The sequence below is a fragment of the Arachis hypogaea genome, chromosome 17 (assembly GCF_003086295.3).
Source record: "Arachis hypogaea cultivar Tifrunner chromosome 17, arahy.Tifrunner.gnm2.J5K5, whole genome shotgun sequence".
NCBI lineage: Eukaryota > Viridiplantae > Streptophyta > Magnoliopsida > Fabales > Fabaceae > Arachis > Arachis hypogaea.
Window position 1 is genome coordinate 93,107,928 of NC_092052.1, and position 16,003 is coordinate 93,123,930.

The 16,003-nt window shown below is 40.8% G+C and overlaps 1 non-coding gene across 1 annotated transcript; it reads left to right on the top strand.

Moving 5' to 3' along the window:
* The first annotated feature begins 3,972 nt into the window (after positions 1 to 3,972).
* Positions 3,973 to 4,080, top strand: LOC112767731 (small nucleolar RNA R71). The gene has a single exon (XR_003185171.1). It is a non-coding gene; the product is annotated as a small nucleolar RNA R71 (small nucleolar RNA).
* The last annotated feature ends 11,923 nt before the right edge of the window (positions 4,081 to 16,003 follow it).

Below are 16,003 nucleotides of genomic sequence, written 5' to 3' on the forward strand. Positions count from 1 at the left end.
ATTTAACACAAAATCTATTAAAAACATCCCTAAAAGTAACTAGATCCTACTAAAAACATACTAAAAACAATGTCAAAAAGCGTATAAATTATCCGCTCATCACAACACCAAACTTAAATTGTTGCTTGTCCCCAAGCAACTGAAAATAAAAATAGGATAAAAAGAATAGAATATACTATAAATTCCAAACTATCAATGAAACAGAGCTTCAATCATATGAGCGGGACTTATAACTTTTTGCCTCTTGAATAGTTTTGGCATCTCACTTTATCTATTGAGGTTCAGAATGATTGGCATCTATAGGAACTTCAGATTTCGAATAGTGTTATTGACTCTCTTAGTTCAGTATGATGATTCTTGAACACAGCTTCTTTATGAGTCTTGGCCGTGGCCCTAAGCACTTTGTTTTCCAGTATTACCACCGGATACATAAATGCCACAGACACATAATTGGGTGAACCCTTTCAGATTGTGACTCAGCTTTGCTAAAGTCCCCAATTAGAGGTGTCCAGGATTCTTAAGCACACTCTTTTTTTTTTTGCTTTGGACCTTGACTTTAACCGCTCAGTCTCAAGTTTTCACTTGACACCTACACGCCACAAGCACATGGTTAGGGACAGCTTGGTTTAGCCGCTTAGACCAGGATTTTATTCCTTTAGGCCCTCCTATCCACTGATGCTCAAAGCCTTGGGATCCTTTTTATTTGCCCTTGCCTTTTGGTTTTAAGGGTTATTGGCTTTTTCTGCTTGCTTTTTCTTCTTCTTTCTATTATTTTTTTTTTCGCCTATTTTTTTCTTCTTTTTTTTTTTTCTGCAAGCTTTGTTCTTTGCTGCTTTTTCTTGCTTCAAGAATCATTTTTATGATTTTTCAGATTATCGAATAACATGTCTCCTAGTCATCATTCTTTCAAGAGCCAACATATTTAACATTCTTAAACAACAACTTCAAAAGACATATGCACTGTTCAAGCATACATTCAGAAAACAAGAAGCATTGTCACCACATCAATATAATTAAGCTAAGTTCAAGGATAAATTCGAAACTCATGTACTTCTTGTTCTTTTGAATTAAAACATTTTTTATTTAAGAGAGGTGATGGATTCATAGGACATTCATAACTTTAAGACAAAGTTACTAACTACTAATGATCATGTAGTGAAGACACAAACACAGATAAGCACATAATCATAGAAAACGAAAAACAGAGAAGGCAAGAACAAGGAATGAGTCCACCTTAGTGATGTCCTTGAGCTCTTCTATGTCTCTTCCTTGTCTTTGCTGCTCCTCCTTCATTGCTTTTAGATCTTCTCTTATTTCATGAAGGATGATGGAGTGCTCTTGATGTTCCACCCTTAGTTGCTTCCAATAATTGTGTGGAAGAAAATGTATCCCCTGAGGTATCTCAGGGATCTCTTGATTTGCAGTCAAATGTTCTACCACTGAGCTATAGACCCTTGATGGAAGCTTTTGTCTTCCCTTTCCTCTTTCTAGAGGCTTCTCTGGCCTTAGGTGCCATCAATGGTTATGGAAAAAACAAAAAAAACTATGCTTTTTACCACACCAAACTTAGAATGTTGCTCGCCCTCGAGCAAAAGAAGAAAGAATAGAAGAAGAAGAGGATATGGAGGAGATGGATGGCTGTGTGTATTCGGCCATATGGGTGGGATTGGGTGGGAGAGAGATGTTGAATTTTGAAGGTAGTGGGTGTATGGATGTGAGTGGTGAATGGAAGAGTGTTTATTGGGAATAGAGGATGATTGAGAAGAGAGAAGAGAGTGAGTGGAGGTAGGTGGGGATCCTGTGGGGTCCACAGATCCTGAGGTGATCCTGTGAGGTCCACAGATCTTGAGGTGTCAAGGCATTTACATCCCTGCACCAATTTAGGCATGCAAAATGCCCTTGCACACAACTCTGGGCGTTCAGCGCCAGGTTGGTGCCCATTTTGGGCGTTCAATGCCCATTTGCTGCCATTTCTGGCGTTGAACGCCAGAACCATGCTTGTTCTGGGCGTTCAGCGCCAGGATGCTCCCATTCTGGGCGTTCAGCGCCAGAACTATGCTCTGTTCTGGCGTTTGAACGCCAGACAGATGCTCTTCCAGGGTGTGATTTTTCTTCTGCTGTTTTTGATTCCGTTTTTGAATTTTTTGTTTATTTTGTGACTCCACATGATCATGAACCTAAGAAAACATGAAAAACAATAAAAATAAGAATTAGATAAACATTGGGTTGCCTCCCAACAAGCGCTTCTTTAATGTCAATAGCTTGACAGTGGGCTCTCATGGAGCCTCACAGATGTGCAGAGCTTTGTTGAGACTCTCCAACACCAAACTTAGAGTTTGGATATGGGAGTTCAACACCAAACTTAGAGTTTGGTTGTGGCCTCCCAACACCAAACTTAGAGTTTGACTGTGGGGGCTCTGGTTGACTCTGCTTTGAGAGAAGCTTTTCAAGCTTCCTCTCCATGGTTGCAGAGGGAGATCCTTGAGTTTTAAACACAAGGGAGTTCTCATTCCATTGAAGGAATATTTCACCTCTGTCAACATCATTCACAGCTCTTGCTGTGGCCAGGAAAGGTCTTCCTAGGATGATGGATTCATCCTCTTCCTTTCCAGTATCCAGGACTATGAAATCAGCAGGGATGTAAAGGGCCTCAACCTTTACTAACACGTCCTCTACTTGTCCATAAGCCTGTCTTCTTGAGCTGTCTGCCATCTCTAATGAGATTTTAGCAGCTTGCACCTCATAGATTTCCAGTTTCTCTATTAAAGAGAGGGGCATGAGGTTTATTCCTGAACCAAGGTCACACAGAGCTTTAAAGATCATGGTGCCTATGGTACAAGGTAATATGAACTTTCCAGGATCCTGTCTCTTCTGAGGCAATGTCAGTTGATCCAGATAACTTAGTTCATTGATGAACAAGGGAGGTTCAACTTCCCAAGCATCAATTCCAAATAATTTGGCATTCAGCTTCATGATTGCACCAAGAAACTTGGCAGTTTGCTCTTCAGTAACATCCTCATTCTCTTCAGAAGAGGAATACTCATCAGAGCTCATGAAGGGCATAAGGAGGTTCAATGGGATCTCTATGGTCTCTAGATGGGCCTCAGAGTCCTTTGATTCCCCAGAGGGAAACTCCTTATTGATCACTGGACGTCCCTGGAGGTCTTCCTCCTTGGGATTCACGTCCTCTCCTCTCCTCACAGGTTCGGCCATGGCGCTTATGTCAATGGCCTTGCACTCTCCTTTTGGGTTCTCTTCTGTATTGCTTGGGAGAGTACTAGGAGGGATTTCAGTGATCCTTTTACTTAGCTGGCCCACTTGTGCTTCCAGATTTCTAATGGAAGACCTTGTTTCATTCATGAAACTTACAGTGGCCTTAGATAGATCAGAGACTAGATTTGCTAAATTAGAAGCATTTTGTTCAGAGTTCTCTGTCTGTTGCTGAGTTGATGATGGAAAAGGCTTGCTATTGCTAAACCTGTTTCTTCCACCATTATTAAAGCCTTGTTGGGGCTTTTGATCCTTCCATGAGAAATTTGGATGATTTCTCCATGATGAGTTATAGGTGTTTCCATAAGGTTCACCTAAATAATTTACCTCTGCTATTGCAGGGTTCTCAGGATCATAGGCTTCCTCTTCAGAAGATGCCTCTTGAGTACTGTTGGATGCAGCTTGCATTCCATGCAGACTCTGAGAGATTATATTGACTTGCTGAGTCAATATTTTGTTCTGAGCCAATATGGCATTCAGAGTATCAACCTCAAGAACTCCCTTCTTCATAGGCGTCCCATTGATTACAGGATTCCTTTCAGAAGTGTACATGAACTGGTTATTAGCAACCATGTCAATGAGTTCTTGAGCTTCTGCAGGCGTTTTCTTTAGGTGAATGGATCCACCTGCAGAAGTGTCCAATGACATCTTAGATAACTCAGACAGACCATCATAGAATATATCCAGGATGGTCCATTCTGAAAGCATGTCAGAAGGACACTTTATGGTCAACTGTTTGTATCTTTCCCAAGCTTCATAGAGGGATTCACCTTCTTTCTGTTTGAAGGTTTGAACATCAGCTCTAAGCTTGCTCAGCTTTTGAGGAGGAAAGTACTTGGCTAAGAAAGCCGTGACCAGCTTATCCCAAGAGTTCAGGCTGTCTTTGGGTTGAGAATCCAACCATAATCTAGCTCTGTCTCTTACAGCAAAAGGGAAAAGCATGAGCCTGTAGACTTCAGGATCTACTCCATTAGTCTTAACAGTATCACATATCTCCAAGAATTCAGTTAAGAACTGAAAAGGATCTTCAGATGAAAGTCCATGAAACTTGCAGTTCTACTGCATCAGAGAAACTAATTGAGGTTTCAGCTCAAAGTTGTTTGCTCCAATGGCAGGAATGGAGATGCTTCTTCCATGTAAATTGGAATTAGGTGCAGTAAAGTCACCAAGCATCCTCCTTGCATTATTATTATTTTCGGCTGCCATCTCCTCTGCCTGTTCAAAAATTTCTGAAAGGTTATCTCTGGATTGTTGTATTTTAGCTTCTCTTAATTTTCTCTTCAGAGTCCTTTCAGGTTCTGGATCTGCTTCCACAAGAATGTTCTTATCCTTGCTCCTGCTCATATGACAAGGAAGAATGGCCAGAAAAATGATAATAATAATAGAGATCCTTTATACCACAGTATAGGGATCCCTGTGTGAGTAGAAGAAGAGGGGGAGACAAGGAATGTAATATAATGGACGAAACACAATTGTGAGGATGGAAGAGAGATGAAATGAGATGTTAGGATATGAATGAATAAATAGAATAGGATGGGGGAGGTATAATTTTCGAAAATTATTTTTGAAAAGGATTTAGTGATTTTTGAAAATAGTTTTTGAAAATTGTTAGTATTTTTTTGAAATTTTTTTTTTTTGAAATAAAAATAAAAATAAAATAATTAGTTAATTAAAAAGAAATTTTTGAAAAAAGGGGGAGATATTTTCGAAAAATGAGAGAGAGAGTTAGTTAGGTGGTTTTGAAAAAGTTAAGAAACAAACAAAAGTTAGTTAGTTAGTTGAAACAAATTTTTGAAAAGATAAGAGGTTAGGAAGTTAGAAAAGATATTTTGAAAAGATATTTTTGAAAAAGATAAGATAAGAAGATATTTTTGGAAAGACATGATTGAAATTAGTTTTGAAAAAGATTTGATTTTTAAAATCTCAATTAATGACTTGATTCATAAGAAATCACAAGATATGATTCTAGAACTTAAAGTTTGAATCTTTCTTAACAAGCAAGTAACAAACTTCAAATTTTTGAATCAAAACATTAATTGATTATGTTATTTTCGAAAATTTGGTCTAAAAATAAGAAAAAGATTTTTGAAAAATATTTTTGGAATTTTCGAAAATAACTAAGAAATTTGAAAAAGATTTGATTTTTGAAAAAGATTTTGAAAAAGATAAGATTTTCAAATTGAAAATTTGATTTGACTTATGAGAAACAATTTGATTTTAAAAATTTTTGAAAAAGTCAATCCAATTTTTCGAATTTGATGAGAGAAAAAAAAGGAAAGATATTTTTTTATTTTTTAAATTTTTATGAAAAAACATGAAAATTATGCAATGCATGAAATTTTTAGATCAAAACATGTGATGCATGCAAGAATGCTATGAATGTCAAGATGAACACCAAGAACACTTTGAATGCCAAGATGAACATCATAGACACAATTTTGAAAAACTTTTAATGCAAAGAAAACATGCAAGACACCAAACTTAGAATTCTTTAATGCTTAGGCACTAAGAATTCAAAAATGCATATGATAAACATGAAAAGACACAAAACAAAAAATCATCAAGATCAAACAAGAAGACTTACCAAGAACAACTTGAAGATCATGAAGAACACCATGAATGCATGAAATTTTCAAAAAAAATGCAAGATGCACATGCAATTGACACCAAACTTATAACATGACTCAAGACTCAAACAAGAACACAAAAAATATTTTTTTTTATTTTTATGATTTTCTAATTTTTTTTGGATTTTTGTATAATTTTTTTGAAAACAATTGGGAAAAAGGAAGTAATGAATTCATAGTCCTCAATCAAAATCCTGGGAATTAGACATGGCTTTATGGCCAGTCAAGCTAAAACATGTTATATGAAACACTAGAATTCATTCTTAAAATTTTTGAAGAAAAATATATTTTTGAAAACATTTTTTTTTTCGAAAACAGGTGAGAAGATTTTTGAAATATTTTTGAAAAATTTTTGAAAATAAAACAAAAAGAAAATTACCTAATCTGAGCAACAAGATGAACCGTCAGTTGTCCAAACTCGAACAATCCCCGGCAACGGCGCCAAAAACTTGGTGCACGAAATTGTGATCACATTAATGTAGTACTCTTTGTTATTGTATGGAATCATTATTATGGCTCTTTACTATGTGTGGACACAACTCCGTTCAACTAACCAGCAAGTGTACTGGGTCGTCCAAGTAATAAACCTTACGTGAGTTTGTTGGCTTGAAGCAAGCTATGGTCACCTTGTAAATCTCAGTCAGGCGGATTTAAACATGATACTTTATTAGATTAAAATAAACAATAAAAGGGATAGAGATACTTATGTAGATTCATTGGCAGGGATTTCAGATAAGCGAATGGAGATGCTTTTCGTTCCTCTGAACCTCTGCTTTCCTGCTATCTTCATCCAATCAGTCTTACTCCTTTCCATGGCTGGCTGTATGCAAGGGCATCACCGTTGTCAGTGGCTACATCCCCTCCTCTCAGTGAATCATATGCTCACGCACCCTGTCACGGCACGGCTATTCATCTGTCGGTTCTCGATCATGCTGGAATAGGATTCACCCTCCTTTTGCGTCTGTCACTAACGCCCAACACTCGCAAGTTTGAAGCTCGTCACAGTCATTCAATCATTGAATCCTACTCAGAATACCACAGACAAGGTTTAGAACTTCCGGATTCTCTTGAATGCCGCCATCATTCTAGCTTACGCCACGAAGATTCTGGTTAGGAGATCTAAGAGATACTCATTCTAGCTTAATTCATGTAGAACAGAAGTGTTTGTCAGGCACGCGTTCATAAGGGAGAAGGATGATGAGCGTCACACATAATCATCACCTTCATCATGTTCTTGGGTGCGAATAGATATCTTAGAAGAGAAATAAGAAGAATTGAATAGAAAACAGTAGTACTTTGCATTAATCTTTGAGGAATAGCAGAGCTCCACACCTTAATCTATGGAGTGTAGAAACTCTACCGTTGAAAATACATAAGTGAAGGTCCAGGCATGGCCGAGATGGCCAGCCCCTCTGATCTAAGAACCAGGCGTCCAAAGATGCCTAATACAATAGTAAGAGGTCCTATTTATAATAAACTAGCTACTAGGGTTTACATGAGTAAGTATTTGATGTATAAATCCACTTCCGGGGCCCACTTGGTGTGTGTTTGGGCTGAGCTTAAGTGTTGCACGTGCAGAGGCCAATTGTGGAGTTGAACGCCAGTTTTTGTGCCAGTTTGGGCGTTCAACTCTGGTTTTGGATCCTTTTCTGGCGCTGGACGCCAGATTTGGGCAGAAGGCTGGTGTTGAACGCAATTTTACGTCGTCAATTCTTGGCCAAAGTATGGACTATTATATATTTCTGGAACGCCCTGGATGTCTACTTTCCAACGCAATTGGAAGCGCACCATTTCGAGTTCTGTAGCTCCAGAAAATCCACTTTGAGTAAAGGGAGGTCAGAATCCAACAGCATCAGCAGTCCTTTTTCAACCTCTGAATCTGATTTCTGCTCAAGTCCCTCAATTTCAGCCAGAAAATACCTGAAATCACAGAAAAACACACAAACTCATAGTAAAGTCCAGAAATGTGAATTTAACACAAAATCTATTAAAAACATCCCTAAAAGTAACTAGATCCTACTAAAAACATACTAAAAACAATGTCAAAAAGCGTATAAATTATCCGCTCATCAATACCCTTACCAAGAAGAACCACCTTCCTACCATGAACCCTCTCTCCAAAATAATGAACCTTCCTATCCACCCCAAGCCCCAATAGATGATTCTCTTACCTTGCTACTTCAAGGACAAGCGGATATGCAAAGGGACACCTTAGAGTTTGTGACTAACTTGACCAAGGTAGTGCATACTTTAGCCTACAAATGTTTGAACACTCAAGGTGCTTCTGTGGCCACATGTGAAGAATCCATTGAAGATCATAGCATGAAGGAGAGATTGGAAAACCCGGTGGAAAATAAGGGAGGCAATTTTGTGTTGGAACGATTGGAGGAGCCTATGATCATTGAAGAAAAGGAAGAGGTGGTCGAAGATTTAGGAGATGTTGAAAGTTCAAGGGAATGTAGCATCATGGAGCACTCTTCCAAGAAGCTTGATATTGATGTTGAAGAAGGTGCGCAATCTCCAAGGCATATCATCGTTGGAGACTTGGAAGAGGCCTATCAAGAGATGGATTCAATCATGGATGAATTTCTCTCTACAATGGAATCCTCTCCCATTGGACGTGGAGTTGAAAGTATAAAAGAGTGTGCACAATCTCCCATACCCTTGGTGAGCAATGAGAAAGAGAGCTACCAAGAGGAAAACGTTGGCATGGTGTATATTGAAATTGAAGAATATGAAGAGGTTGATCAAGAGATGACCTCGTTCATCAATGAATTTCTATCCAAAATTGAATCGCCTCTCATTAAACAAGATGAAGTTCTTGAAGATAACACCAAGCCACGTAACAAAGAGGATGAGGTTGAAAGTGAAGAAATTCGTCAAGAGGTGGAAATACACAAGGAAGAGCACAAGGAAGTAGACCTTGCATTGTCTAAGTGTGGGGAAGCCTCTCTCCCCAAATTACCATCCAACACAACTTTCAAGTGGGTAACATTCTTATCCATAAGCTTCATCTTCTCGCTTGAATATGGTTTGATTGAAACGGATGGACAACTTAGAGCTCTTTGTGGAATTAAAAGTAAGAATGAGTTGTGTAGTGGTTGCAAGTTAGGAATTAGGCTCATTGAGGTCAAAGCTTCAAGGTATAAGGATGATGGTGGGACAAGAATTACTTTATATGGATCTAGGAGGAAGCATTGGTGGAGTAAAGAGAATTCTATGAGTCAATCCCCTCTATGTCAACCGCTCATCCGACAAAACCATGAAACTCAACTAACGGATGGGTGTGAAGACAAGATATGGGATCCCGGTTCGCTAAATGAAGACCAACTATGGGGACTCATATCTTGGGTAGAACTTTGCCCAAGTTTGATGAATATGGTTGGAAATTCTGTCAACCAATTGAGAAGCAAGGATCCTTGGAGATTCAAGGATGAGTACAAACATAAGCCACCATGACAATAAGCATCTCAAATGTCCAACTTAAGGACTTAAACTAAAAGTGTTAGGTGGGAGACACCCCACCATGGTAAACTCTTTTCATTCCCTTTTTAAATTTGCCTAATAAGTGATTTGAGTTACCATTGTAGGTAGATGCTTCATACAAATTTGTTTGTACAATTTAATTGTTAGCTTAGTCACATGCATGTTGTGTTTAGTAGTAGATGAATAATACCAAAACTTGCATTTCTTTGTGAATTCTATGATGATTGAGTGAATAAGAGTTGTGAACACTAAGGGGAACACCCAGAAAAAAAAAAAAAAGGAGGGGGCGCAGACGCGCACTACATGCGGGCGCGCCAACTATTAGATCCTGAAAGTTCGCGCGGACGCGCATCTGCCGCGCCCGCGCCGATCTGCTGCGGCAACTGCTTGGGCCAAATTCCAGAGAGTTACGCCATTTCTGGGCTGGCTCTAGGCCCCAGGCCCAACCCCATCTGCGCGAGCGCGCGCGTCGCGCCTGCGCGCCATTTCACGACTTCGTCAATGCACGCGGACGCGCACCTGCCGCGCGCGCGTCCTTGCGCGATGCCACCAAACTAGGCCATGGACCAGAGAGTTGGGCGTGCCTCAAGCCCATTCTAAGCCTAAGGCCCAATCTCAGGTACGCGTGCGCGCACTGTACGCTCACGCGCAGTTCTCCATTCCCCTCAATGCACGCGGACGCGCACTTGCCGCGTGCGCGCAGGTCTAGTAGCGCGACTCCCAGGCCAGTCTCCAGAGAGTTAGGCCTGAGTTGGGCCAACTCTAAGCCCCTGGCCCAACTCCATGCACGCGTGCGCGGACGGTACGCGCACGCGTCCCTCCCTATTTTGCTCATCCACGCTTAAGCGCATTGTACGCGCACGCGTAGGGTCCACATTCTATCCAAGGGCGCGGACGCGCAGGGTGCGCGCGCGCGCGAATTCAAAAACAGGGATAACCCTAGCTCACGAAGCCACTGCGCAGTCGCGCAAAACCACCCCTCTCAACCTCCATCTTCTTCTTCTCCCATCCCTCACCTTCCTCCCCTCCCGACCAAGCTCCGGCGAGCACTCCGTCACCCCCGCCGCCGCCATCACTGCTCGCTTTCCCCTCCCCTCTCACCGCCACCCATTCTCTCTCCCTCTCACCCTCTCTTCCTCCTCTCGGTACCGCGCCACCATCCTCGGCGCCGCGCCGTCTTCACCGCCGGCGACTCTTTCCCCCACCATCACCACCTTCCTCCCTCTCTCTCCCCTTCTCTTCTACTCCTCTAACCGACTCACCCCGTCACCACCGCCGTCCCTCCACCCTTCCGCTGCTCAAACCACCACGCCACCGCTCACGGCGGTACTGATCTGTTTCTGCTGCCCTATCGTCGTTTCCCCCTCTTCCGTTTTCAGTTCTTCCCGGCTCCCAGGTTCCTGCTCCATTTCTGCCATCTCTGTTTCTATTTTCCCTTTTTCTTTGATTCAATTATGTTAGTTCCTAGAGTTGCCTGTTAATTAGCTAAATTCCAATTTTGCATGTTAGGTTTAGTTAGAAATAATTGCGGTTAGGTAGCTAGGGCTGGATAGAGGATTCTAGGCCTGATAAGTGCTCCGTATCTGCTTACTTGCTGTTTATCTGTTTGAATGTTGTATGCTGGTTTTGGCTTGCTTTTTATGCACTTCTTGTTGCCTGATTGCTATACCACTGTTGCTGTGCTTCATTGATGCTGCCTTCTTACTGTTTGTGCTATTCTGTTATCCGGGACCGTCCAATTCTAAGCCGGAATGCTGCCCGATTTTTCAAGGAATTAGTTTCATTTTGATCTTTATTTCAGTTTTGGGCGACTTTCCGTTTCCTTTTGACCTCCCGGATTTGCACAATCATTGTGAACATGAACCATAATCTCTAGTTCAATTGAGCCTATATATCATCATATCACTAATCCACTTTTCCTAACTCACTAATTTCTTTCACCATTTTACTTACCCTCACTTTTAACCCTCTTTAACAATTCTTTCATGACTATGATGATATTAGTGCCTTTTGCGTATGAGGTGTTACCTTATGGTTTTGGTTCGGTCACTTATGCTTACTTGTTCAATTTTACATATTCAGTGCAACATCATGATTGCTCTTTGATAATGATATCCTGAACATGTCTTCTTTGTTACATGCTAAATGTTTCATATATTCTATCATATTCTTTTCAGGATGTCGGATAAAGGCAAAGCCGTAGCCACCACCTCCAAAAAGAGAAAACACTCTACCCCCTCCACTCCTTCCATCTACAAGAACTATGCTAGGAATCCATTACAGGACGAGGATAAGGAGAATCAGCTGTTACCTTCTACCAACCCGGGCAAATTCCCCAATCTCTACTGTGAGCTTTGGTTCTCTAGATATCGGACCACGAAGCTGAATATTGAGAAGAAGTTGCTCCTCCCTAATGATGTGAGACGGCGCATTAATGGCCGGATCCTTGAGTTAGGTATTGATTTTGTTGACCGGGACTTGGGTAACATCAATATCTCTTGGGTGAAGGAATTCTACTGCAACTTCTTCCGTCCGACCTTGGATTCAGTTCAGGTGAGGGGTAGAGAGATTCTGCTCACCGAGGCCGCCATTGGGGAGGCATTACATTGCCGTCACATTCCGCTTGACCAGTGTGCCCACCATCAGGCTGAGATAGCCATCCATACCATGACATTTGATTATGAGGCGCTTCGGCGCGTGATTGGGATACCGGAGGCTTCATGGGTTATGGATGCGGGCAACACCAAGCCGAAGGGGATGTTATTCACTCCTTTGACCAGGGAGGCCACGACTTGGCAGATGATCTTCGCCCACTACGTCCTGCCTACCACCCATTTTTCTGAGGTCCTCATGGAGATGCTTTTGCTGATAGGGTGTGTTATGGAGGGGAAGGATGTCTCCTTCCCTAGACTTATCCGGCAGTGCATGTGGCGGGCGCATATTCGTGGCCTGCTTCCATTTCCTACATTAGTCACGAGTATGGCGGCCTTAGCTGATGTCCCATGGTCAGATGATGATGTGCGACCACCACCAGCTGATGCCGACGACAGGGAGATTACTATCCCCTGGGGTGTTTGGGTGCACGAGCGGCCACCTGCTAGCCGCCGCTCTCGGGCTAGGGCTGTCATAGGGATACCTTCACCACCAGCCCCTGCAGCTGGCCCATCATCTTCTACAGCCGTAACTCCTCCACCATCTACAGACCCTCCGGCAGCACCTGAGCCTACTTATCTCCTGGTCCAGCGTCTCTTCCGGTTCCTAGAGCGAGAGCGACGCCATGTCAGACGCCATTTGGATCGGATGGACCAGGCCCTTATCTCTCTGGGCGCTGAGCTACCTCCGCTTCCCGATTCTCCGGCCTCCGATGAGCAGGATCATCAGGAGGAGGACGCGGAGGCACCAGCTCAGCAGGATGCCCCGGACACTACAGAGCCGGCATATATGGAGGCACCACCTCAGACTCAGGAGGAGCCTGTTCCTCAGCCTGTTCCTCAGCCGGTCCCATAGCCACAGACAAAGCCAGAGCCTATCGTTGCACCTCCCACTGATCCTCCGGTTTAGCATCGAGGACGATGCTTGATTTTAAGTGTGGGGAGGGCACCGGTAGCATTATTTGGGAACCGGTGAACTCTTTTTCGGCCTAGTTATCTCATTTTGCACATTTTTTTGTATATATTTTGATGCATTTCTAGTTTTCTTTGGATACTTTTATTGCTTATTTTGGATTTTAGATATTTTGATGCTTTTGGATACTTTTAGATATTTTGGATGATAGATTCCATATTTTAGTTTGATTTTCCCTTATACATTTTTGCATATCTCCTTTTGTATATTCTCCTTTTAGTTTGTGGCTGTGATTAGAAATCATGTTTTTAAGTAAAACTTAGTCACCCTTTTTGCATAAGAAATTGGTTTTGAGTGAAAAAAGAAAAGGGTGAACTAAGGAAAATTTTTGAATTTTTCAATCACAACAATGCTTAGTCAAACATTGAGGTTTTTCAAGAAAGTTTAAATATAGGGCATTAACCCAATTGATTGAAAGAAAATTTTTGAAACTTGCTTGAAATTCATACCTTTTGAAGCATGTATTGAATTGATAACACAAGCTTGTGAGACTTGAGCTTATTGATGTGGTTACATTTTATAACCACTTATTTTCCATTCTTGTGTGAAATTGTTCTCTTTCCATGATTGTGATCCTTAATTTGCTTGATTCTATATGTCCACTTATTTCTTGTGTTTGTGCATTTATATGATTGAGGCCATTATCTCATTTGCCACTTACCCAAATAGCCAACCTTTTACTCTCCATTGTTAGCCAATTTTGAGCCTATGCTTAACCAACTCATTCTTATTTTAGCTCATTACAAGCCCAAGGCGGAAAACCAATGAGAAGTCCTTGTTTGGATCTTTGAATAGCCTAGGCTAGTGAGAGTGTGTATTATTCAAAGTTGGTGAGGCTTGGGAACGTGGGATAAGGTAAAGGGAACAATACACTTTTCTGTTTAGGAATTGGGCACATATTCATGTATTAATCAAATGTAGAGACCTTATGCATTGATGTTCTTGTATTTAGTTTGAAAAAAAAAATATATGAAATGATGAAAAGAAAAATAAAATAAAAGAAAAAAAAAAGAGAAAAAAAAAAGGGACAAAATGCCCCAAAGTGAAGTCAATAAAAAGGAATCAATGCATAGGTGTTGTGAATCAAATACGAATGCATGAGTATGTAAGAAAAAGTGAAGAATGGGTAGTTAGAATAGCTTGCATTTGTATAGGTCATTAAATAGGTTAGGTGGGAAAGTCTATGCTAATCAAAGATTTAAATCCTAGTCCACTTGACCATAAATGACCCTACCTTGGCCCTAACCCCATTACAACCTAAATGAAAGACCTCATGATGAATGTACGCACGCATTGAATAAATGTTGATTGTTAGAAGAAAATCAAATCTTGGAAAACATGATTAGAAGAGAATTGAGTGGATTAACCCTTAAACACTTGAGTGAATAGAGCGGATACACATCCGGTGAGGGTTCAAAAGTTCAATTACATGCATTTCACCTATATTATCTATATTCTTGCAAGTTTGAACTCCTTTTAACAATTCAATACAATTGTGGTTTGGACTTGGTCCTTATTACTTAGCTCTTGTACTTACACATGCTCTCTTGGGACTTGATTTGTTTGAACTAAGCATTTCCAATTGCCTTAGATAGTTGCATTTAGATAGGACTCATATAGTTTAGTTGCATTCAATAAATGCCATACCCCTTAGTTCCTTCTTATTTTAGCATGAGGACATGCTAAGGCTCAAGTGTGGGGAGGTTGACAAACCCCAATTTGACGGTTTGTTTTGCCTTGAATTTAGAACATTTTGATAACCTTTGTCACATTTAGCCTAAGAATTAGCATGGTTTTGTTATCTCTTCCATGATTGTGCTTAAGTGTAAAAACATGCTTTTAAGCCTTATTTTGATGAATTCTAGTTCCTCTTTGATTCCAAAAGATGCCTTGATGTGTTTGCTAGTAATTCCAGGATTGAAATAGGCTAGGCATGGATCAAAGAAAGCAAGGAAGGAAGCATACATGTGGAAAGAAGCATAAAAAGTCAAAGAAGCAAAGTCAGCCATGCACGCGCACGCGCACAAGGCGCTCACGCGCACATTGCGGAATCGACCAGGGACGCGCACGCGTACCATGCGCGCACGCGCCAATGATGGCACATGACCTCATTAATGCAACACGTGCCTGGCGATTTGAGAGGGTTTCTGAACCCATTTTGGCGCCAAATTGCTGAGGGAAAGGAATAAAATGATGAAGGATTAAGGGATGAGCATTCATTCATTCATCACTTAGGAATGTTAGTTACCAATTAGTTGAGTTTTGAGCTTTGTAGTTAGAGTTAGAGAGAGAAGCTCTCCCTTCTCTCTAGAATTAGGATTAGGAATTAGGGTTAGATTAGGATCTCATAGTTCTAGGTTTAATTCAAGTCTCCTTCTACTTCTACCTTCAATTGATGATTGCTACACTTTAGTTCTTCTCTCTATCCCTATTCTCTTGTTGTAATTTCTCTTATTTTGTTTCTAGGTTTTGTAATTGAGATACTTTTGTTCTCTTTATTTTCTTTCAATAATGCAATTTGAGGTAATTCATGATAATTGTGATTTCCTTGATTGTTGTTGTTAATTCCTTTCAATAATTGTTGATTAGACTTCATTCTTGTTGTTGATTTACTATACTTTCCTTTTGTGCCTTCCAAGTGTTTGATGAAATGCTTGGTTGGATTTTAGTGTAGATTTTGTTTCTCTTGGCCTAGGTAGAGTAATTAGTGACACTTGAGTTATCTAATTCCTTTGTTGATTGGTAGTTGGAGAGATTGCTAATTAGTTTGGAGTGCACTAAAGCTAGTCTTTCCTTGGGAGTTGGCTAGGACTTGTGGCTCAAGTCAATTCATCCACTTGACTTTCCCTTAATTAGTAAGGGTTAACTAAGTGGTAGCAATGAACAACTCTCATCACAATTGAAAAGGATAACTAGGATAGGATTTCTAGTTCTCACACCTTACCAAGAGCCTTTTATAGTTGTTAGTTTATTTTCATTGCCATTTACTTTTCATG